Source organism: Lepisosteus platostomus, chromosome 22 (assembly GCF_059453375.1).
Source record: "Lepisosteus platostomus isolate fLepPlt1 chromosome 22, fLepPlt1.hap1, whole genome shotgun sequence".
NCBI classification, from domain to species: Eukaryota; Metazoa; Chordata; class Actinopteri; order Semionotiformes; family Lepisosteidae; genus Lepisosteus; species Lepisosteus platostomus.
Window position 1 is genome coordinate 6,935,001 of NC_142632.1, and position 21,808 is coordinate 6,956,808.

Below are 21,808 nucleotides of genomic sequence, written 5' to 3' on the forward strand. Positions count from 1 at the left end.
CCTGTGCGTGCAGTAGTTACAAAGTTGAACGTCTTTTCACGATCTGCTGCAGTTTTCAGTGGGTGGGCTTTGTCAAATGGCTTGAAAAAACGCACTGTGTTTCGGCTCGGGAAACATCATGAGCAGTGTCCTGCATGTTTTCTGTGTATAGCTGTCTTTTAACGCATACAGAATTCATTCGAAATCATTGATTTCTCCAATTAACAAGGTTCCCTTTTTGAGCCTGCCAGAAGCATTCTTTCAATGTAACAGATTTACTCCGGGGAAGGGCAGCATGACATTGAGAGTAGCTCAAGCTTTCAGCACCTTTATCTGACTGCATGTATGCAGACACTGCTCAGAATCCCCTGTAAGATTCTCCTTCAATTCCGTTTTGCAGTGCTTTAGCTCTTTCAAAAGGCTTCGCTTTGCTAGTCACAATCCAAGGCTCATGACAGCATTTGAAAACATTCGCAACTGCGTTGGCTGGGAATCGAACCTGGGTTAACTGCTTTGAAGGCAGCTATGCGCAACACTGGCTCGCTCCAGAATAAATCTCACGTCGAGGGCATATTTTTTTCCATTTTACCGTGAGTCGGGCTCAGCTGCACAGAGGAGAGAGCAGAGCAATGAGGTCACGGGGACAGGGGAGTCACACGCTGGCGGTTTGAACACGCGGAAGATCACTGAGGGATCCACAGTATATGGACCCTCCGTGCGCCATCAGTCCGCACTCCGGACTCTGAATCCTGCCATCCGAGTTAAGATCTCGGCGGAACCTGAGGCGCAGTTCCTTCTTAAAACGTAATCTGGTGAGCATTTCTAGAATCGTACTTGTATAGATGCAGCCTTTAATGTGTTGCTAGGTTAAAATTGATGACTTCTTGTATTTCAGTAGGCAACTGCCCTCTTGATTTCGGATTTAATTTCTTTATTACAGGGGCGCTTTTATGATGACAGAGTCATGTTCAGGTACTTTGCTTGATGGAGGAAGCTCATTTCGGACTCTGTGATCTGCTCACCTGGAAAGGTCTGCTATACTACTACAAGAGAGAAGTAGAGTCTGGAAGAAGGGACAATTTTATGATGCTTTGGAAGATAATGTTTTTTTTTCTTATACTGAAAATGAAAGGTAGTTGTTTCTATATGGACTCAGTCTTTGGAATTTGTATATATATATTTCAGTGATCCCTCAGCCATTCCTTCTGTATTGTAATTCAATTTCTCTTTTAAAATTCCTTCATATACGATTGAGGTATCTTAGAGTTCTCCTTCGAAGACCCAGCACTCTCTTTTCTTTTCCCAGTGTTACTCATATCGGACTTTTTAAACCTAAAAAAAAATCGTTTTTTTTTCTTTCAATTATAACTGAAGTTTAAACAACTATTGTTAAGTCCTTATTAACATTCAGGTCATGAAAAACTCAAAAAAACTCCCCAACCACTAAACTTTATCTCCCACCTGAGCGCCATCTTGAACGCCCCTACCACCAGAGAATGCTCACGATTTCGGAAGCTGTCTCCGGGACGTGCTGATTCCACACATCCTGAATAAATCATGATATTGTTAGTTGCTGTAGCTAGACGTTCAAATGATGGCCAGATGGACTGTTTCTTCCAGCGGTATAGTATTGCAGTGAGACAGCACGATGCCTGCAAGACTATGTCACGCTAAACGCCACGGATTGTGTTTGTCCGTTCGTGTCAGTCGTCCTGCAGCCACGGGAAGTGGGACACAAACATGCTGCAATGCTTTCAAGACGTTAGGATTTGTTTCTGTAACATCGGAGAAGAGTACTTGTGGCTTGAATGTGAACTGTACGTGCCCGCCCCCTTTCCTCTGTAGTGCATGAGTTACTCCCGGCATGCCCTTCGTCATTGTTCTGTCATCTTGTATTTAAAGGGTTGTATTTCTGCTGCTGAAAATAAGCAACGGTTTTCTCACAACGCCCTTTGTTCCCAACGGAGCCCTTGTCTGTCATGAAATTCTTCAAAACCTCAAGCTAGAAGAAGAAGACGACAAATATGAAGCGTTACAGCAACGACATGCCATGAGACGATCGATAACGATTTCCATAGGATCCCCGCGGTTGCCTGGCAACCGTCAGCTTTGCGCAGTGGCAGTATCGTAGCCTGTGAGGTTTAGCCGAGGCGCGATTATTGCTAGTTGAAAACTTTTCCCAATACCCCGCTTCCGCCGGTTTGCAATACAATCGGCGAAAGCAATTTTTGACAGTCTCATCAGAGACTGAGCAAGGTGTTTAAAGACAGATTTGGTCATGGTGATATCATGGTAGAAAGAAACGAGCTTGTTACGTGTCAACAGAAACGCTCTTTAGCTCTTTCAGCGTTATGCAGAGAACAGCGTCTGTCGAAATTACTTTTGTGTCAGCGCGAAACGCCGTGTGCTGTCAGTATGATTTCATATTGCTCATAGCGGCGCCTGGCTTTTGTCTGTCAAACGTTAGGTTGTGCTTCTTCATGCTGCATCGTCGGCATGACTGGAGCATTTTAAACGTCTGTACTTACTGCGCCCCATAAGAAATCGTTTGTCCCCATTCAAAAGAGATTGTGCGATGTCCTGCAGCGTTCGCAAAGCAAACCTTTGACAGTTTGAAAAGAGGAATTTATTCTGCTTCCTGTGCGTGCAGTAGTTACAAAGTTGAACGCCTTTACACGATCTGCTGCAGTTTTCAGTGGGTATGCTTTGTCAAATGGCTTGGAAAAATGCACTGTGTTTCGGCTCGGGAAACATCATGAGCAGTGTCCTGCATGTTTTCTGTGTATAGCTGTCTTTTAACGCATACAGAATTCATTCGAAATCATTGATTTCCCCAATTAACAAGGGTCCCTTTTTGAACCTGCCAGAAGCATTCTTTCAATGTAACAGATTTACTCCGGGGAAGGCCAGCATGACATTGAGAGTAGCTCAAGCTTTCAGCACTTTTATCTGACTGCATGTATGCAGACACTGCTCAGAATCCCCTGTAAGATTCTCCTTCAATTCCGTTTTGCAGTGCTTTAGCTCTTTCAAAAGGCTTCACTGCTAGTCACAATCCAAGGCTCATGACAGCATTTGAGAACATTCGCAACTGCGTTGGCCGGGAATCGAACATGGGTCAACTGCTTTGAAGGCAGCTATGCGCAACACTGGCTCGCTCCAGAGTAAATCTCACGTCGAGGGCATATTTTTTTCCATTTTACCGTGAGTCGGGCTCAGCTGCACAGAGGAGAGAGCAGAGCAATGAGGTCACGGGGACAGGGGAGTCACACGCTGGCGGTTTGAATACGCGGAAGATCACTGAGGGATCCACAGTATATGGACCCTCCGTGCGCCATCAGTCCGCACTCCGGACTCTGAATCCTGCCATCCAAGTTAAGATCTCGGCGGAACCTGAGGCGCAGTTCCTTCTTAAAACGTAATCTGGTGAGCATTTCTAGAATCGTACTTGTATAGATGCAACCTTTAATGTGTTGCTAGGTTAAAATTGATGACTTCTTGTATTTCAGTAGGCAACTGCCCTCTTGATTTCGGATTTAATTTCTTTATTACAGGGGCGCTTTTATGAAGACAGAGTCATGTTCAGGTACTTTGCTTGATGGAGGAAGCTCATTTCGGACTCTGTGATCTGCTCACCTGGAAAGGTCTGCTATACTACTACAAGAGAGAAGTAGAGTCTGGAAGAAGGGACAATTTTATGATGCTTTGGAAGATAATGTTTTTTTTTTCTTATACTGAAAATGAAAGGTAGTTGTTTCTATATGGACTCAGTCTTTGGAATTTGTATATATATATATTTCAGTGATCCCTCAGCCATTCCTTCTGTATTGTAATTCAATTTCTCTTTTAAAATTCCTTCCCCACTTCTAGGACCTGCAGTTGCTGAACTCCACAATGGCTTCTATTGGAAAGTCTGTGACTGAGACCAAGTAAGTGTTCACTTTTTTATGAAACCATTATTTATTTTGGAGCAATGAGCAATTCTTATATAAATGCAATAAAATCATTATGCTCAAACTATGAGAGAGAAAATTAAGGATAATTTAAGAAATCAGTTTTAGCTTGTTTCTATACACAGATGGTATGATTTATTTTCAAAGGAAACCCGCGAGGATTCCCCTGGTGTGCAAGATGTGCCTGAATACTCTTGATCAGCTTCCTGCTCACTTGAAGAGGGCGTGTATGAAGCACGCCACGGCAGAAGAGATCAGGATGGCCTCTCAACAGGCGAGGGAGGACATGATGAATCACCTGAAGAACGGGGTCATCGTGGATTACCACAGAATAGAGATCGTGTCTGGTGAGGCAAACAGGATAGTGGTTGTAAGACTGCTAGAGTCCTTGGGCCTTTTTGTACATGGGAAGCCTGAAGACACATTGGCAAGGTGAGATATTTTTAATCTGTAAGTCTTCTGTAGTTTCTTTTTGAAATCATTGTTACAACATATTATGTAAAAGCATGTTGAAAAGAATCTACCTGCATTCCAGCGGCCCTGAGCAAGAGGCCGCTGTCCAGGAGGAAGAGATGCCAGAGGCTGCTCTAGAAACTGAAACAAAAGCGGATAAGGAAGGGGAAGATGTGAGCTCTGAAGAACTCTATCAGCAGTAAGACTTTTTATTTTTCAGATGTATCTATTTTTTACTAAAATTCTAATTTGTCTTATAGGTATAAAATGTTTAAACCGGTGTTTTATATCCTTACAGGCCCTGAGTAGTTAAAAAGTATCAGCAGGCCGGAAGAGAGTGGCCCAAGCTGGACTCTATAGAAAGCACTCCCTGGATGCTCCTCTCCTGATTGGATTCAAACAGTACCTTACCAAGGATATGGGAGTGGCAACTTATTCTCAGGAGGTATTTATTTTTTAAAGGCATTTAAAATTAAGCAATGGTATCTTAATTGTAAATGTTTTTATTTCTTAGCTTAAAATTCACCCATGTGAAATGATGTCAGCCATAAACATCATGACTCTATATTTCCTACCTGAATCTATTCTACTTAAATTATTACATTATACACAATTTGAGTTCATTTTAAAAAGTAAAAGGTAATGAAAGGAATGCATTTTCATAAGAAAGATAATACCGATATGCATGTGATAATCTTCCTTATATCATGTAGTGCGTCATTTGGACACTTTGTGGGCTTGAAATACAAAGAAAATCATGTTCTATGGTACAAGATAAATACAAAACTTAAGCTTTTATTTTAATTAGATTTCTTTATAAAGCATAAGCAATCATTTATTACATCGCTTCTTGAATTAAATCTTTTGACAAGAGGTAAGACTTCTGTTACATTTAAACCCATGTTTAGCTGTGTTTTTAGATTTAACTGAACCAATTTCTGTGTGTGATAATGTCCTTGAATTCTGACAACATCACACTAAATTACATGATATAAAACAGCTAATGTTTCTAGAGATAAAGTTTCTGAGATGCTTCTAATTACTTTTTATTACCAGGGACAGTTTAATTCACCTTGTACAGTACTGTAAGACCAAGATGCTTTTTTTAAAGTTATTTAACATTTTATAGAACTTTGTCTACTATGGCAACATGATGAGCTTGGTGAAACTTGGAAAAATACTGCTTGGCCACTTATCTTAAGATAAAGATAGGATAAAGGTTTATCTTTTGCACCTACCTGACCCCCAGGGAAGGCCAATGCTTTCTAAGTTGATGGTTCCCTACAGTAGACTGTACTTTAATTTCAAAGGTAATGTATATTGACCCAAATCAGTTTTGGAATCCAATCTACTGACGAGATGGAGCACATCCTTTTCTCAGGATTTTAGCATCATACGTTTGGTATATTTAGTCCCTAATGATGAAAGAAATGATCATAGAACATTTGGACACTTTGTAGGCTTGAAATACAAAGCAAATCATGTTCTATGGTACAAGATAAATACAAAACTTAAGCTTTTATTTTAATTAGATTTGTTTATAAAGCATAAGCAATCATTTATTACATTAATATATGTGAAAATAACATTTTAGCATCATACGTTTAGTATATTTAGTCCCTAATGCTGAAAGAAATGATCATAGAACATGACATCTAACCTTACCTGCGGTGTTTTTAATCCCTATTGCTCAATGCATGGTGAAAGCATTGCATACATGTGTCTGACAATGAGGAATGGGCCCCTGAGACAGTCATTTGCCTGTTTCACAAATGATAGTATTTTACTAGAGATTCTGTTTGGGATTCAGATGTGCATTCGGACAGCAATCCCTTTCAAGAAATGATACGCTCTGGATGAGGTCAAAGGTGCTGGAACACTGTATTTAGGATGTGTTTGCAGTGATTGTGTGTCTCCTGCTTCAACGCAGTGATATATAGATGTGCTCCTGTAATTTATTGGTACAAGCCCAGGGCAGTGAGCAGTCTGAGGATTTATTTCCAGACGGCATAGAGCGGTGAAGCAGTGAAGTAGTGCAAAACACTGGATCATTATATTATTAGAATCTATTCTACTTAAATTATTACATTATACTCAATTTGAGTTCATTTTAAAAAGTAAAAGGTAATGAAAGGAATGCATTTTCATAAGAAAGATAATACCGAAATGCATGTGATAATCTTCCTTATATCATGTAGTGCGTCATTTGGACACTTTGTGGGCTTGAAATACAAAGAAAATCATGTTCTATGGTACAAGATAAATACAAAACTTAAGCTTTTATTTTAATTAGATTTGTTTATAAAGCATAAGCAATCATTTATTACATTAATATATGTGAAAATAACATTTTAGCATCATATGTTTAGTATATTTAGTCCCTAATGCCGAAAGAAATGATCATTTGTTTAACATGCACGGGTCTGTCTCAAAGGATGCAGTACTCCTGAAGGGTCTCAAACCCTACATTTCGGATGCCTAGCTGTATCCTTCACATGTGGCACCTCAGAATGACTTCTAACCTTACCTGTGGTGTATTCAGTCCCTATTGCTCAATGCATGGTGTACATACTGCATACATGTGTCTTGAGAATGAGGAATGGGCCCCTGAGACAGTCATTTGCCTGTTTCACAAACAGGGACCTGGACCTGGACCTAGACCTAGACCTGGCCCGTACGGGGCTCAAACCCGCGACCTTGGCGTTATTAGCACCACGCTCTAACCAACTGAGCTAACCGGCCTCACGATAGTGCTCCTCTCTGTGCTGCAAAAAATCAAACTCAGGGAATTTCTTTTTTCCTCCTTTGAATAGAAAGCCGTGTAATTCAGTGTACGGGCTTTCTCGTGCAGTTTCATGGTTCTTGTAACCCAAATCCTACACTGGCCTGAAGTGCCCCCCCATTTCACAGCATTTTTCAGCTGATTTAAAATGTACCTAAAGGAGAAGCATTATTGAAGACCATCAATTACCAAGAGCTTTTGTCAAAGGTTTTGGTGGTCATTTTGAATGACCACAGAGCGCTGTGACCTCGGTTTTACATCTCATCCAAAAGACAGCGCCCTTTTACAACACAGCATCTCCGTCACTATGCTGGGGTATCGGGACCCGCACAGACCTCAGGGTGAGCGCCCCCCCCCCGCCGGCACCATTAACACCGCTTCCAGCTGGAAGCTTTGTTTTTCCCTGTAGCTCACCCTCATCCGGGTACTGACCTGGCTCACACCTGCTTAGCTTCAGTGGGTTTTCAGTTGCAAGTTGCAAGGGGATGCAAGTGATGGAGCCGCTCGGTGCAAAAGCCACTATATTGGCCGGGACTCGAACCCGAGCCTCCCGCGTGGCAGGCGAGAATTCTACCACTGAACCACCAATGCTCGGTGCCTGGGCCTTCAAAAAAGACGCTTTTTTGGTGCTCTGTGCAAAACGCGTCGACATCTGCTTCCAGCTGCAAAATGCCATTCGCGGACGCTGAAGAACTTATTTCCCAGGCAGCGGGTACAAGCGTTGGGCGTTTTAAAACCACCAGGAACAGCAAAGAGGCGCGCTGTGACACTCGATGTATAACTGGAGCCTCACATTTGCAAATGGTGAGGCTCCAGTTCAACACCCAGTTCGACACCACTTTACAGTATATGACAAAAGCATGGCAGACTGTGCCGGACAAGCTGGTAACTTCCGCTTATTTTGACCATATTAAACATTGGAAATCTTCCCACTTGCATTTGTGACACTTGATTTTGGCTCCACCTAAGACACTCTTAAATCTTCAAACACTTTTCTCTTCTCCCGCAACACAGTTGTCTGTCGGCACTATGTGGCAGCGTTGCATGACAACCCATCTCACCACGGAAAGGAACCTAACAGCTTTGGTAAGAGAGTAGAATTACCTGAAGAACTGCTTTCCATGGAAGCAGGAGCAAGCGATGTAGCATTTTTATAGTACCAGGAAAGGAGAAGCGGCACTTCGCCTTTGCCACACAAGCACAAGGTGACGTGCGGCAGACGCCGTAGTCAGCAGGATTCGAACCTGAGCGGGGAGTCCCCAATGGATTTCAAATACATCGCCTTAACTACTCGGCCACGACTACAGCGAGCTCGCCGCCGCCGCATTCCTCCTATAATCTAACACGGAGTGCGAGGTGGCTGCAGAAACCTTTTTAAAGTCGCTCTCCGTTAAAAAAAAAAATACCTTTCACAAGATACATGCCGGCAGACAGACACGCCTCAGAGGGTTTAAGGCTGGCTTCACGTTCAAATGATAAAGTCCCCCCGTCCGGATGTCAAAATGCAACAACAGAAAAAACATCAACAAACCACAAATGTGGACAAGGATTTTACAAGCTGCACCACACTGCACTTTCAAAAGCATTTACATTCGTGTTAGACGCAGAAATTGTCTTTGTTTTGCGCGCTTACGAACGCCATAGAAAACGATACAAAACAAAAGCCCTCAGCTCCTGTACTTGATTATAATGCCGTTATGTGTCGAAGCAGGAATTTACGTAATCTTACCACGGCAACATGGGGAATAGAGGGAAGTGAGCACACGCTACGAATCGTCTCAATCACTCCCTAGAGTCGTAAGGCACATTGAAGGGTGCACCCCCATCATTAATCGTTGGGCCTCTGTAAAAGGAAAGCTGTTGAACAGTCTTTGAAACAGCTCGGATGAAACACTTGATTGCTTCCATGTGCATCTGGAGCCCACTTCTTATTTTCACTTCACGCCGCCCAAAGCATTTCTAAAACAGGAGATTCGCGTTTGGGAATGCGCCCTTCCCTACAAATAAAACAGGTCTACGGGTCTGAAACCTGCTCCACGGAAACAGTTCTGCTGCGCTTTTGATCAAAGGGAGATTCTCTGTTCTTACTTTTTGATTACATAACACCCAAAGGGGCTTCTTTGGAGCTGGATTCCAACCAGCATCCTAAAGTTTCTTGGCGGTATCCTTTACAGTCCTCTGTTCGGTCGACAAGGAACAGAAGGGGGCAGCTTTCCTCACACATACAGTGCAATGTACTGTAGTGTTCCCCTTCATTGAATTCGCAGTTCTGCATCAGACCTCTAACTCGTTTCCTTAGCTTTGATTTAAGCCACGAAGCAGGCTTCTACTGTATAAACGTCTAGAGGAATCACTAACTATTTGAGAGGCCATCATCCCAGGGGGAACTGACAAAGTCTATCCCTAAACACCTAGCGCAGTCTCTCGAGAGACTGTCAAAAATCGCTTTCTCCGTTTGTGCTGCAAGTAAGTGAAAACGCGGTCTCAACCCAGAGCCACTTGGCAGCAGCGGCACGTAAATACTGTTACTACCACTGCTCGATACCAACGTTAGCCTACTATACCATGTTCAGCCACCGCTAGAAAATGTAAGGCTCTAGTACTGGAGCAAACAAAAGGAAAGCCAACGTCAAACGTAGAGAGCGACAAGGATGGGATTTGAACCCATGCATGCAGAGCACAATGGATTAGCAGTCCATCGCCTTAACCACTCGGCCACCTCGTCGATGAAACTGGGCTGTCCAGACATGGGTTGGCGCGCTCCAGATGATCTTTTTCTTTTTTTTCCCTCATAATCGAGGGTCATTTTCCTGTTCCACATGCGATTTCAACATTTTCCTTGGGGGATGTCAAGCCAGCAAGCCACTGCTGTGGTTCAGTGGCCAGTGTGGAGTTCAGTGGCCCTGTTGTACACAGAAAGCACATTGAGCTCCTTGGACATGAAAAGTTCCAGATAAAAGCCATTTGTCATCCTTTCTCTTGGTGTCGATGTTGCTATTGTATGTAAAGGTGGCACTTTGCTCAGCGAGCAGGCGGAGCACACACCGAATGCAGATGTGTCTGAGTGGTGTGTCCAAGTGGCTGCAAAAGGACAACACTACCGGGGCGCCGTTGCTTAGTTGGTTAAAGCGCTTGTCTCTTAAACAGGAGATCCTGAGTCCGAATCCCAGTGGTGCCTTCTTTGTTCTGTCTTCTCGAACAGAACTGGTCCTTACAGACAACCGCCTACGGCTAGACTTAATTAAATGCAAGTATTCATTTCCTGTCTTTAACGCGACTTGTTTTTCTTAAAATGGATGGAACTTGCAAAACATGAAATACAAACATTGCTAATCAGCGCTAGCGGCTGGCAAAAAAAAAGAAGTCAGCAATGTTTTTTTTCTTTAACCTTAACCCTGCTAATGGAGAAGAGTTAAATGACCGAGTCTATGCAGCTTAAACGGTGCTCATGTCGGGTTCTTTGCTGAAAGGGTGGTAAATCACGCTCACCCCAGTCCTTAATCTTTTAAAAGGATAAAAAATTGAACCTAGTCGCCACATCACATACATCCTGTTCAACGATAAAAAGGTGACATCTATCCTCGATCCAGAGTAAATCCCACGATGAGGGCATATTTTTTTCCACTTTACCATGAGTCGGGCTCAGCTGCACAGAGGCGAGAGCAGAGCAATGAGGTCACGGGGACAGGGGAGTCACACGCTGGCGGTTTAAACACGCGGAAGAAAACTGAGGGATCCACAGTATGTGGACCCTCCGTGCGCCATCAGTCCGCACTCCGGACTCTGAATCCTGCCATCCAAGTTAAGATCTCGGCGGAACCTGAGGCGCAGTTCCTTCTTAAAACGTAATCTGGTTAGCATTTCTAGAATCGTACTTGTATAGATGCAGCCTTTAATGTGTTGCTAGGTTAAAATTGATGACTTCTTGAACTTCAGTAGGCAACTGCCCTCTTGATTTCGGATTTAATTTCTTTATTACAGGGGCGCTTTTATGAAGACAGAGTCATGTTCAGGTACTTTGCTTGATGGAGAAAGCATATTTCGGACTCTGTGATCTGCTCACCTGGAAAGGTCTGCTGTACTACTACAAGAGAGAAGTAGAGTCTGGAAAAATGGACAATTTTATGATGCTTTGGAAGATAATGTTTTTTTTTTCTTTGAAATCGAAATGAATCAGAATATCAGTGCAAAAGACAAACTCTTGGTTTGGTTTAAAGAGATATGGTTTTAAAACAGACAAAATGTAGAAAACAGGTGTTTCTCACTTTTGGAAAAGAATGGACCGGGGGTAATATTTTACTAGGTGCAGTGCTGATCTCACTGGGTTACAGTCCTGCAGTGTCACACCAGGGCCAGTGGCGCAATGGATAACACGTCTGACTACGGATCAGGAGATTGCAGGTTCGACTCCTGCCTGGCTCGGGTCATTTTTAAACGCATCGGGCTACTCCCTAAGTAGTCTGTGCTACTTACTGCATTGTAATCGTACCCAGTAAGAGATTTCCTTCATGTAAATGAACTGCACCTGACAGCTTTAGAAAAACACCTGGGCTCAGTACGGTGCTGAGAGCTCAGCGTTGCTGTTCTAATTAGCACGCACTGCATCGGCTATGAGCCCGAACCTTTCAATTATTCCGATCAGTAAGTCAACACGTAGTCCACATGACAGGTACTTTGCTTGATGGAGAAAGCATATTTCGGACTCTGTGATCTGCTCACCTGGAAAGGTCTGCTGTACTACTACAAGAGAGAAGTAGAGTCTGGAAGAATGGACAATTTTATGATGCTTTGGAAGATAATGTTTTTTTTTCTTTGAAATCGAAATGAATCAGAATATCAGTGCAAAAGACAAACTCTTGGTTTGGTTTAAAGAGATATGGTTTTAAAACAGACAAAATGTAGAAAACAGGTGTTTCTCACTTTTGGAAAAGAATGGACCGGGGGTAATATTTTACTAGGTACAGTGCTGATCTCACTTGGTTACAGTCCTGCAGTGTCACACCAGGGCCAGTGGCGCAATGGATAACGCGTCTGACTACGACTCAGGAGATTGCAGGTTCGACTCCTGCCTGGCTCGGGTCGTTTTTAAACGCATCGGGCTACTCCCTAAGTAGTCTGTGCTACTTACTGCATTGTAATCGTACCCAGTAAGAGATTTCCTTCATGTAAATGAACTGCACCTGACAGCTTTAGAAAAACACCTGGGCTCAGTACGGTGCTGAGAGCTCAGCGTTGCTGTTCTAATTAGCACGCACTGCATCGGCTATGAGCCCGAACCTTTCAATTATTCCGATCAGTAAGTCAACACGTAGTCCACATGACAGGTATTTTGCTTGATGGAGAAAGCATATTTCGGACTCTGTGATCTGCTCACCTGGAAAGGTCTGCTGTACTACTACAAGAGAGAAGTAGAGTCTGGAAGAATGGACAATTTTATGATGCTTTGGAAGATAATGTTTTTTTTTTCTTTGAAATCGAAATGAATCAGAATATCAGTGCAAAAGACAAACTCTTGGTTTGGTTTAAAGAGATATGGTTTTAAAACAGACAAAATGTAGAAAACAGGTGTTTCTCACTTTTGGAAAAGAATGGACCGGGGGTAATATTTTACTAGGTGCAGTGCTGATCTCACTGGGTTACAGTCCTGCAGTGTCACACCAGGGCCAGTGGCGCAATGGATAACGCGTCTGACTACGGATCAGGAGATTGCAGGTTCGAATCCTGCCTGGCTGGGGTCGTTTTTAAACGCATCGGGCTACTCCCTAAGTAGTCTGTGCTACTTACTGCTTTGTAATCGTACCCAGTAAGAGATTTCCTTCATGTAAATGAACTGCACCTGACATCTTTAGAAAAACACCTGGGCTCAGTACGGTGCTGAGAGCTCAGCGTTGCTGTTCTAATTAGCACGCACTGCATCGGCTATGAGCCCGAACCTTTCAATTATTCCGATCAGTAAGTCAACACGTAGTCCACATGAACGGTAGAAATATTCTCTTGTCTGTCTCTTGTTTGTATAGAACTGAATGTCCCTGACAATGTACTGTTAGTTTTAATTGAAGAACGGCATTTGTGTTCAAATATACCAGACAAGTTTATGTAACTGCTCATGCGACACTCAGTTGTAATTAGTCAAGAAATAAAGTCGAACAACAGCTGTGGGTTTGATTCTGAACGTATGAGATTGCAGCGCCTTTTACTTCCATTGACAAATGATAGAGATTCGAAGAGAGATCCTTCAGACCAGCAAGCAAACCCACGGCTATTTCGGTTTTCTATCTAGGCAACGTTGGTGTCTGCAATAGCATACATGAAAGCGTGATGCAATTTCTGTGGCTACATTTGTTGCACGTCATGCACAGTAAGAGTGTTTCTAACACCAAATAAAAAGTCAACAATTAGCGATCACGCCTTCTCCTCAGTTAACCCACTGAAACCCACCGGGGTAAAGTTAGCTCGAAGTTCGAAAACGATTTTGGCACGCCTGTAGCGCTTTCACGAAACCTCTTAGAGTTGCGAGAATGCTTGTTTTGTGTATAAAATACATTGTGGATGCTTTCTCAGCCTTTACTTTTTCGTTTTTATGACATTTTTTTGACCAAGCACGAATATTCTTTTGTCCATATCTTCGCAATGGAAGCACAGAACGCCGTCAAACCAAATGCATTTTAAAGACCACGACTTGTGGATATTTCCACACTCTTTACATCAAACTATCAGTGAGCTAATTATCTTTTTTTAAACCTCCGGTTTTTCATCGATGCGTAATTACGCACGAACTGGAACCCGGGGGACCGCTGTGTGCACACGTTCACAACGCGAGAAATACTGTTCAATACGGCTTCGTGCGAAAAACCCGTATATGACCATAGGAAGCAGAACAGCGCAGTCTCCCATTACCCAGACTGTAAGCACGGGAATAAAGCTTTGTTTGATTTCTGAAACCCTTCCTTTACGTCCTGTTTTCATTCAGGTAAGGGTCAACTATATTCACAATACTACTGACAGCAGGAAGATTAAAATATTCTTTACTCAGCAGCTTATTAAAAACAGCTCCCATGATGTTCAAACCGATTTTTTACACAGAACACTGACACAGCTTTGCATTCTGAATCTCTTTTTCTCATGCTTTTATTTAATGTGGCACAATGCACTGGTTCACAAACCAATAGCATTTAAACCACAGCACCCACAATGCTGCAGGTAAGGGTTTTGCACACTAAGCAGGTCATCTGACTATTCCCAGCTTTGTTTTGGGTTATGGAACCTTTATTTTTTTATGATTTTCTGAAGATAACACTACAGGTGGGATGGGTGGGTCGTCTTCATGGCTCAATAGCATTTCAAATACAGCACCCACTCTGCTGAAACCAAGTGTTTTACACACCAGACAGGCCCCCGGACCTCGTACAACCTTGCTGTGGCTGTGGCCCCTTTCTTTAATTTTTTATGATTTTCTGAAGATTACACTACAGGTAATACACTGGGACAGATGGGTCGTCTTCATGGCTCAATAGCATTTCAAATACAGCACCCACTCTGCTGAAACCAAGTGTTTTACACACCAGACAGGCCCCCGGACCTCGTACAACCTTGCTGTGGCTGTGGCCCCTTTCTTTAATTTTTTATGATTTTCTGAAGATTACACTACAGGTAATACACTGGGACAGATGGGTCGTCTTCATGGCTCAATAGCATTTCAAATACAGCACCCACTCTGCTGAAACCAAGTGTTTTACACACCAGACAGGCCCCCAAACCTCATACAACCTTACTGTGGCTGTGGCCCCTTTCTTTATTTTGTAATGATTTTCTGAAGATAACACTACAGGTAATACACTGGGACAGGTGGGTCGTCTTCATGGCTCAATAGCATTTCAAATACAGCACCCACTCTGCTGAAACCAAGTGTTTTACACACCAGACAGGCCCCCGGACCTCGTACAACCTTGCTGTGGCTGTGGCCCCTTTCTTTAATTTTTTATGATTTTCTAAAGATTACACTACAGGTAATACACTGGGACAGATGGGTCGTCTTCATGGCTCAATAGCATTTCAAATACAGCATCCACTCTGCTGAAACCAAGTGTTTTACACACCAGACAGGCCCCCAAACCTCATACAACCTTACTGTGGCTGTGGCCCCTTTCTTTATTTTGTAATGATTTTCTGAAGATAACACTACAGGTAATACACTGGGACAGGTGGGTCGTCTTCATGGCTCAATAGCATTTCAAATACAGCACCCACTCTGCTGAAACCAAGTGTTTTACACACCAGACAGGCCCCCGGACCTCGTACAACCTTGCTGTGGCTGTGGCCCCTTTCTTTAATTTTTTATGATTTTCTAAAGATTACACTACAGGTAATACACTGGGACAGATGGGTCGTCTTCATGGCTCAATAGCATTTCAAATACAGCATCCACTCTGCTGAAACCAAGTGTTTTACACACCAGACAGGCCCCCAAACCTCATACAACCTTGCTGTGGCTGTGGCCCCTTTCTTTATTTTTTAATGAGTTTCTGAAGATAACACTACAGGTAATACACTGGGACGGGTGGGTCGTCTTCATGGCTCAATAGCATTTCAAATACAGCACCCACTCTGCTGAAACCAAGTGTTTTACACACCAGACAGGCCCCCTAACTTTATATAACCTTGCTGTGGCTGTGGCCCCTTTCTTTATTTTTTTATGATTTTCTGAAGATAACACTACATGTAATACACTGGGACAGGTGGGTCATCTTCATGGCTCAATAGCATTTCAAATACAGCACCCACACTGCTGAAACCAAGTGTTTTACACACCAGACAGGCCCCCTAACTTTATATAACCTTGCTGTGGCTGTGGCCCCTTTCTTTAATTTTTTATGAGTTTTTCAATATGGCACCATTAGACAGGCGGTACATGGGGATAGTACATCGTGCTCTTCACGAGTCAATAGCTCTTCAAGCACAACAGCCACAGTGCTGCAACCAGGTGTTTTACACACCAGACAGCTCCCCTAACCTTATACAACCTCGCTTTGAGTTGTTTAACATTTCTTTCAAATCACTTGGGTTCATCAATCATTTGATCATTTTTCAGCGTGGAATAAACCTATTACTTGTTCCTTGGAGATTACCATCTGCTGATAAGATATGATCGCTATATTGACCATATACAATTTCTTGCATAAGGAATTCATATTTTGCATACACCGATCCCCCCGGAGTCCCAAGTGATTCTGGTTTTGGAAAGCTAAAGGACAATGAGCTTCACGATACCAGGGGGACAGTGGGTGGTCAAGTCTCCCCTAAACAATGGATCTTGTCAGATTATGATGTCAGTGCATTTAATAAATGTTGTTGAACTCTCTTTAGCCCAAATACCGAGGAGCCCAGACCCAGAATGTTACACATACTGACAGAGAGTGATCTCATTATGTGTGTTTGGATTTTAACAACTATTTTTATTGTTTGCTAGAACCAAAACAATCTATGTTAGACATTTTCATCTTCAGCCAAAAATACAAACCTGTGTACGTAGTGTGGTGCAGGTTCTTGTCCCATCCCAACGCATTTCGAGCCCATCGCCTTAACCACTCGAGCAGGACAAATGCGAGCTCGCCGCCGCCGCAATCCTCCTATAATCAAACACGGACTGCGATTTGGCTGCGGAAACCTTTTTAAAGTTGCTCTCCGTTAAAAAAAATACCTTTCACAAGATTCGTGCCGGCAGACAGACACGCCTCAGAGGGTTTAAGGCTGGCTTCACGTTCAAATGATAAAGTCCCCCAGTCCGGATGTCAAAATGCAACTTTGGCAGACAGAAAAAACATCAACAAACCAAAAATGTGGACAAGGATTTTACAAGCTGCACCACACTGCACTTTCAAAAGCATTTACATTCGTGTTAGACGCAGGAATTGCCTTTGATTTGCGCGCTTACGAACGCCATGGAAAACGAAACAAAACTAAAGCCCTCAGCTCCTGCACTCGATTATAATGCCGTTACGTGTCGAAGCAGGAATTTACGTCATCCTACCACTGCAACACGGGGAATAGAGGGAAATGAGCACAAGCTACGAATTGTCTCTAATCAGTCCCTACAGTTGTAAGACGCCTTAGAAGGCCCCTTTAGAAAAACATTTTGTTAACAGGCATTCTGCCTCAGCCTAAACACCTATAGCTTACAAAGCGCATGCTATTAGACAGGCACCTCTGCAAGACCTTAAGAGTCTCTTAAACTAGTGATAGTAAGGTGTTCCCAATGGGCGATGTTTGGCTTTCAAATCATCTCTCTGTGGAAGCGCCGAGATGCAGCTGTTTAAGGCTTAGAAGCAGCTGACTGTTTCACTACCTAGCTGATTACTGTCAGTCAGGGAGCTCAGAGGTGAAAACACTGTTTCTGTTTTTTTTTTCAATCTAGTGATGGAAAGTAAGAGGGAAATGATGGAGCAATCAATAACCGCTCCGGAAAAATGGCAGAAAGAAATGGCCCGTCACTAAGGACATTTGTGAAGCAGAGGAGTGACATCACCACAAAGGCGACTTAGTCTGCTGATCGTTTTGGTGAATAATGATTGAGGCGCGTTAAGAGAAAGGTAGCTGCGTCAGCATGCTTAGGCTGCAAAGGATAAAGCAAAGGTTTACTCCATGCTGAAAAGAGAAAAAAAAGAAGCACAACGTTTCGGCTGTGGAGCCTTCTGCGCCATCTTCTTTAGCGATGGTGATGATGTTTACATTGGAAAAACTGAGACATGCATACCAGAGGGGCTTGAACCACCAACCTTTCAGTTAACAGCCAAATGCACTAACCGATTGCTCCACAGAGACTGACGGCCTTTTGTGCTCCCTACATTTGCAGGTTTATGGTCAAAGAAAACAATCGTTTGCGCTTCTTGTAGCCAGCAATATTTTTTCACTGACAACCAAGAAATTGATTTCATCTTTCACAAAATGTATGGATTTCTTCAAAAACAAGTTATTCCAGAAAGGAAATGAATTCTTGCATTAAACTGAACAAAGCTGTACATGTTTGTCTGAAATGATACATTTGGCACAACAAGACACGGAGAGAGGCACAGCTGGTATTCAGACCCAGGATCGCCTGCTTACTAGGCAGGCACTTTAAGCCACTAGGGAGCACCGCACTTTTACAGACACTTGGACACATCTGCGTTCGGTGTGCACTTAACCTGCTCTCTGAGCCCGTTGCCTCTTTCCCATTTAATAGCAGAACTGACGCCAAGAGAAATGATGAGAAATGGCATTTATCTGGCACTTCTCAAGGAGCTCAATGCCCTTGACACCTCCCCAAGGCGACAGAGCTGCATTCTTTGGCGACATTTTTTCTTTTGTTTTATTTCTATACTTATTGATAGAAAAAAAAAATGATATGTCATGTACTGTAAGGGAAATGTCTCTTTTCATGGGGAAAGTTAGCACCAGCAAATGTTGTGTTTAGAAGAAGTGATTTAACATGACACGTGACCTAACATACCGGAGCAAAAGCTCACCCAGCAAGCCCTGCTTTACTTCTACAGGAGAGAAGTAAAGTCTGCAAGATGTTCAGCTGGGTAGCTATGTCAGCATGCCTCGGCTGCAAAGGAACAAGTAATAGGTTTATTGCATGCTGAAAAGAGAAGAAAGGAAACGCAACATTTTGGCCGTGAGGTCTTCTCACACCTGAAGAAGCCTCACACCTGTAAAAGGTTCCATGGTTTTCTTTCTTCTCTTTTCAACATGGAATACACCTATTGTCTGCAGGATGTGACAATTTCACGGTGTTTTGGAAGAAAACCTTTTTTCTTTGAATTCAAAATCAATCGGAATTTCAGCACGACACATCAACACTTTTTCTGTTTTAAGGAGATGATATTTTAAACCTGATAAAAATAGTAGGAGAAACAAGTTTCTTGCTGTGAAAATTTGGGGAAGTGTACTACTGGTAGCAGTGTAGAGCTCTCTGTGGTGGAGTGCAAGCGCATGTTCTATGGGCCAGTGGCGTAATGGATAACGTGTCTGACTTCGGATCAGAAGATTGTATGTTCGAGTCCTGCCTGGCTTGTGAGGCTTTTAAACCTCTCAGGTTCCTCGGTAACAGGTTGCCGTCATGTATATGAACTATAGAAAAGCATTTGCCACAACCCGTAAATTAGCACGCAAGTGCGGGCTAGTTTACACAGAACTGTATTGAGATCATCTCCAGCTCTGAGCTCAATTGCAATGAAAAAACATGTAGAACAGAACTGGAGAGCAGCTGAATTTGTGCTCAGTAGGGTGGGGAGGACTCAGCATTGCTATTGTTCTAATTGGCATGAACTGCAGGGGATCTGAATCAGAACACGTCAGTTAGTTCGATCATTGCGTCAATATGTAGGCCACGTTAATATAGAATTATTACTTTGTCTGTCTCGTCTTTGTATATAGCTGAATGTACCTGACAATTTCATGTTAGTTTTTAAGAAAGACATTGGTGCTAATATATACATATATAGCATATAAGGAACACGTAAAAGTTTAGTCCATGCTGAAAAGATAAGAAAACCGCCACAACGTTTCATCTTGGAATAAATCTTTACTTGTTGTTTTGCAGCCTACCCATTCTGACCTAACTCCTCCCTTGAAATTCCCTAACAGATAAGGGTACGTAACGGCTCATGCGATGCTCAGTTGCAATTTGTCTTTGGTTTTTTTTTCGTACAAAGGCCTCCGCTATGTTGCAATGGAGAAAGGTTCAGTACGGAGCTGCCGAGAAAATTCAGCTGGAAAGCTCGTTGCAGAAAAGCATCGTTATCTGTGTCTAGCTGCAGAGCGTCCTTCGTGGGTGCTGAAGAATCGATTTCACAGGCTGCAGGTCCAGGCGATTTAGAGTGTTAAAGGTCCCAGCGAAAACAAAACGGCGAAGGTCCTTTTACATGCACGCACGCAACCAAATGCAAAGGACGCCGTAGTCGGCAGGATTTGAACCTGCGCGGGGAGACCCCAACGGATTTCAAGTCCGTCACCTTAACCACTCGGCCACAACTACAGCGAGCGCCGCGGCCGCTGCCTTCTTGCTACAATCGAACAGGGAGTGCGAGGCGGCGGCGGCGGCGGAGGCAACTTTTTTCAAGTTCGCTCTCCGTTTAAGAAACCTTTTACGCCATACGTGCAAGCACACACACACACACCTCAGAGGACTTAAGGGTGGCTTCAAGTTGGAATGATAAAGTCTCCCCGTTCGGACATGAAAACAGAACGTTCTTAGACAGAAAGCAATCAACAACGGAGACATGTGGACGACGATTTTAGTCACTGCACTTTGAATAGCATTTTTACTCCAGTTACAGGAGATGCACCAATGGCCCTTGACCTACGCTCTTACCAATGCCTTGAACATTCAAACAAAACAGCCCTCAAGTCCTGCGGTTTAATATAACGCTGTTACGTGTCGAGGCAGTATTTGACTCTGTCCTACCGTTGAGACACAGGGCGTATATGGAAACGAACACATGCTACGGATCGTCTCTAATCGGTCCCTACAGTTGGAAGGCTCCTTGAAGCGTGCACCCCCATCATTCATCTTTGCGCATCTGTGAAAGGTAGACTCTTGAGCAATGTTTGAGCCAGCTCTAAGGCAACTAGTGCTATTGGACAGACACCTCTGGAAGATCCTAAGAGTCTCTTAACTCTTAACCACTTCCAGCAGCAAGCTTAATTGTTCGCTGGAGGTCTCCCACCCAGGTACTGACCAGGCAAAGAATCACCAGTACATTGAATGAGGAAGTTAATCCTGAAATCCAATTACATATCTCAAGGTAAGACAAATCCATAAGAACATGTCTTAGTATTACTTCGTTTACATTAGTATGGCACTGAGTTGGAGCTCCTCTTTAAGCTGTGGTTTAGTTTTGCATTCATGTGTTTCTAGAGCAGTTATTTATGGGGGTGGGTGGGTCTTTCACAGAGGCTCAGGACAAATCCCCCGCCTGAAAGTCTAATGTGTGCGTTCAGACAGTCACAGGTCAAGAGCCAGGCAGGAGGACAATGGACAGAAGAGCCAACGAACTAAAAATAAAAGAACAGATATGAAAAAGCCACCATCTTTTTTTTTTGACATTTTCCGACTTTCATGCAAGCCAGGACAAAGTTGCTCGTAGCTACTTGTGGATTCAAATACTCTATCGAGTGCTTTGATGAGTTTTTGCAATTTGATTGTCGTCCTGTCAGCCTGTTTCTGTTTTTTTTTTTTCAATCTAGGGATGGAAAGTATGAGGGAAATGATGGAGCAATCAATAACCGCTCCGGAAAAATGGCAGAAAGAAATGGTCCGTCACTAAGGACATTTGTGAAGCAGAGGAGTGACATCACCACAAAGGCGACACATTCTGCTGATGGTTTTGGTGAATAATGATTGAGGCGCGTTAAGAGAAAGGTAGCTGTGTCAGCATGCGTAGGCTGCAAAGGATCAAGCAAAGGTTTACTCCATGCTGAAAAGAGAAGAAAAGAAGCACAACGTTGCGACTGTGGAGCCTTCTGCGCCATCTTCTTTAGCGGTGATGATGTTTACATTGGAAAAACGGAGACATGCGTCCCTGGGTGGGCTTGAACCACCAACCTTTCAGTTAACAGCCGAACACGCTAACCGATTGCGCCACAGAGACTGACGGCCTTT

The 21,808-nt window shown here is 43.2% G+C and overlaps 9 non-coding genes across 9 annotated transcripts; 4 read left to right on the forward strand and 5 right to left on the reverse strand.

Annotated features, from left to right (window-relative positions):
- The first annotated feature begins 2,084 nt into the window (after nucleotides 1–2,084).
- On the forward strand, nucleotides 2,085–2,226 carry LOC148643265 (U4 spliceosomal RNA). Its single transcript, XR_015929384.1, has one exon. It is a non-coding gene; the product is annotated as a U4 spliceosomal RNA (small nuclear RNA).
- Nucleotides 2,227–7,053: 4,827 nt separating this feature from the next.
- Nucleotides 7,054–7,127, reverse strand: trnai-aau (transfer RNA isoleucine (anticodon AAU)). Its single transcript has one exon. It is a non-coding gene; the product is annotated as a tRNA-Ile (tRNA).
- Nucleotides 7,128–8,390: 1,263 nt separating this feature from the next.
- trnas-uga (transfer RNA serine (anticodon UGA)) lies at nucleotides 8,391–8,472 on the reverse strand. The gene has a single exon. It is a non-coding gene; the product is annotated as a tRNA-Ser (tRNA).
- Nucleotides 8,473–9,810: 1,338 nt separating this feature from the next.
- trnas-gcu (transfer RNA serine (anticodon GCU)) lies at nucleotides 9,811–9,892 on the reverse strand. The gene has a single exon. It is a non-coding gene; the product is annotated as a tRNA-Ser (tRNA).
- A 1,624-nt stretch (nucleotides 9,893–11,516) lies between these two features.
- Nucleotides 11,517–11,589, forward strand: trnar-acg (transfer RNA arginine (anticodon ACG)). The gene has a single exon. It is a non-coding gene; the product is annotated as a tRNA-Arg (tRNA).
- A 582-nt stretch (nucleotides 11,590–12,171) lies between these two features.
- Nucleotides 12,172–12,244, forward strand: trnar-acg (transfer RNA arginine (anticodon ACG)). The gene has a single exon. It is a non-coding gene; the product is annotated as a tRNA-Arg (tRNA).
- Nucleotides 12,245–12,827: 583 nt separating this feature from the next.
- trnar-acg (transfer RNA arginine (anticodon ACG)) lies at nucleotides 12,828–12,905 on the forward strand. Its single transcript has one exon. It is a non-coding gene; the product is annotated as a tRNA-Arg (tRNA).
- Nucleotides 12,906–20,100: 7,195 nt separating this feature from the next.
- trnas-uga (transfer RNA serine (anticodon UGA)) lies at nucleotides 20,101–20,182 on the reverse strand. Its single transcript has one exon. It is a non-coding gene; the product is annotated as a tRNA-Ser (tRNA).
- Nucleotides 20,183–21,723: 1,541 nt separating this feature from the next.
- trnan-guu (transfer RNA asparagine (anticodon GUU)) lies at nucleotides 21,724–21,797 on the reverse strand. Its single transcript has one exon. It is a non-coding gene; the product is annotated as a tRNA-Asn (tRNA).
- Between the last annotated feature and the right edge of the window lie 11 nt (nucleotides 21,798–21,808).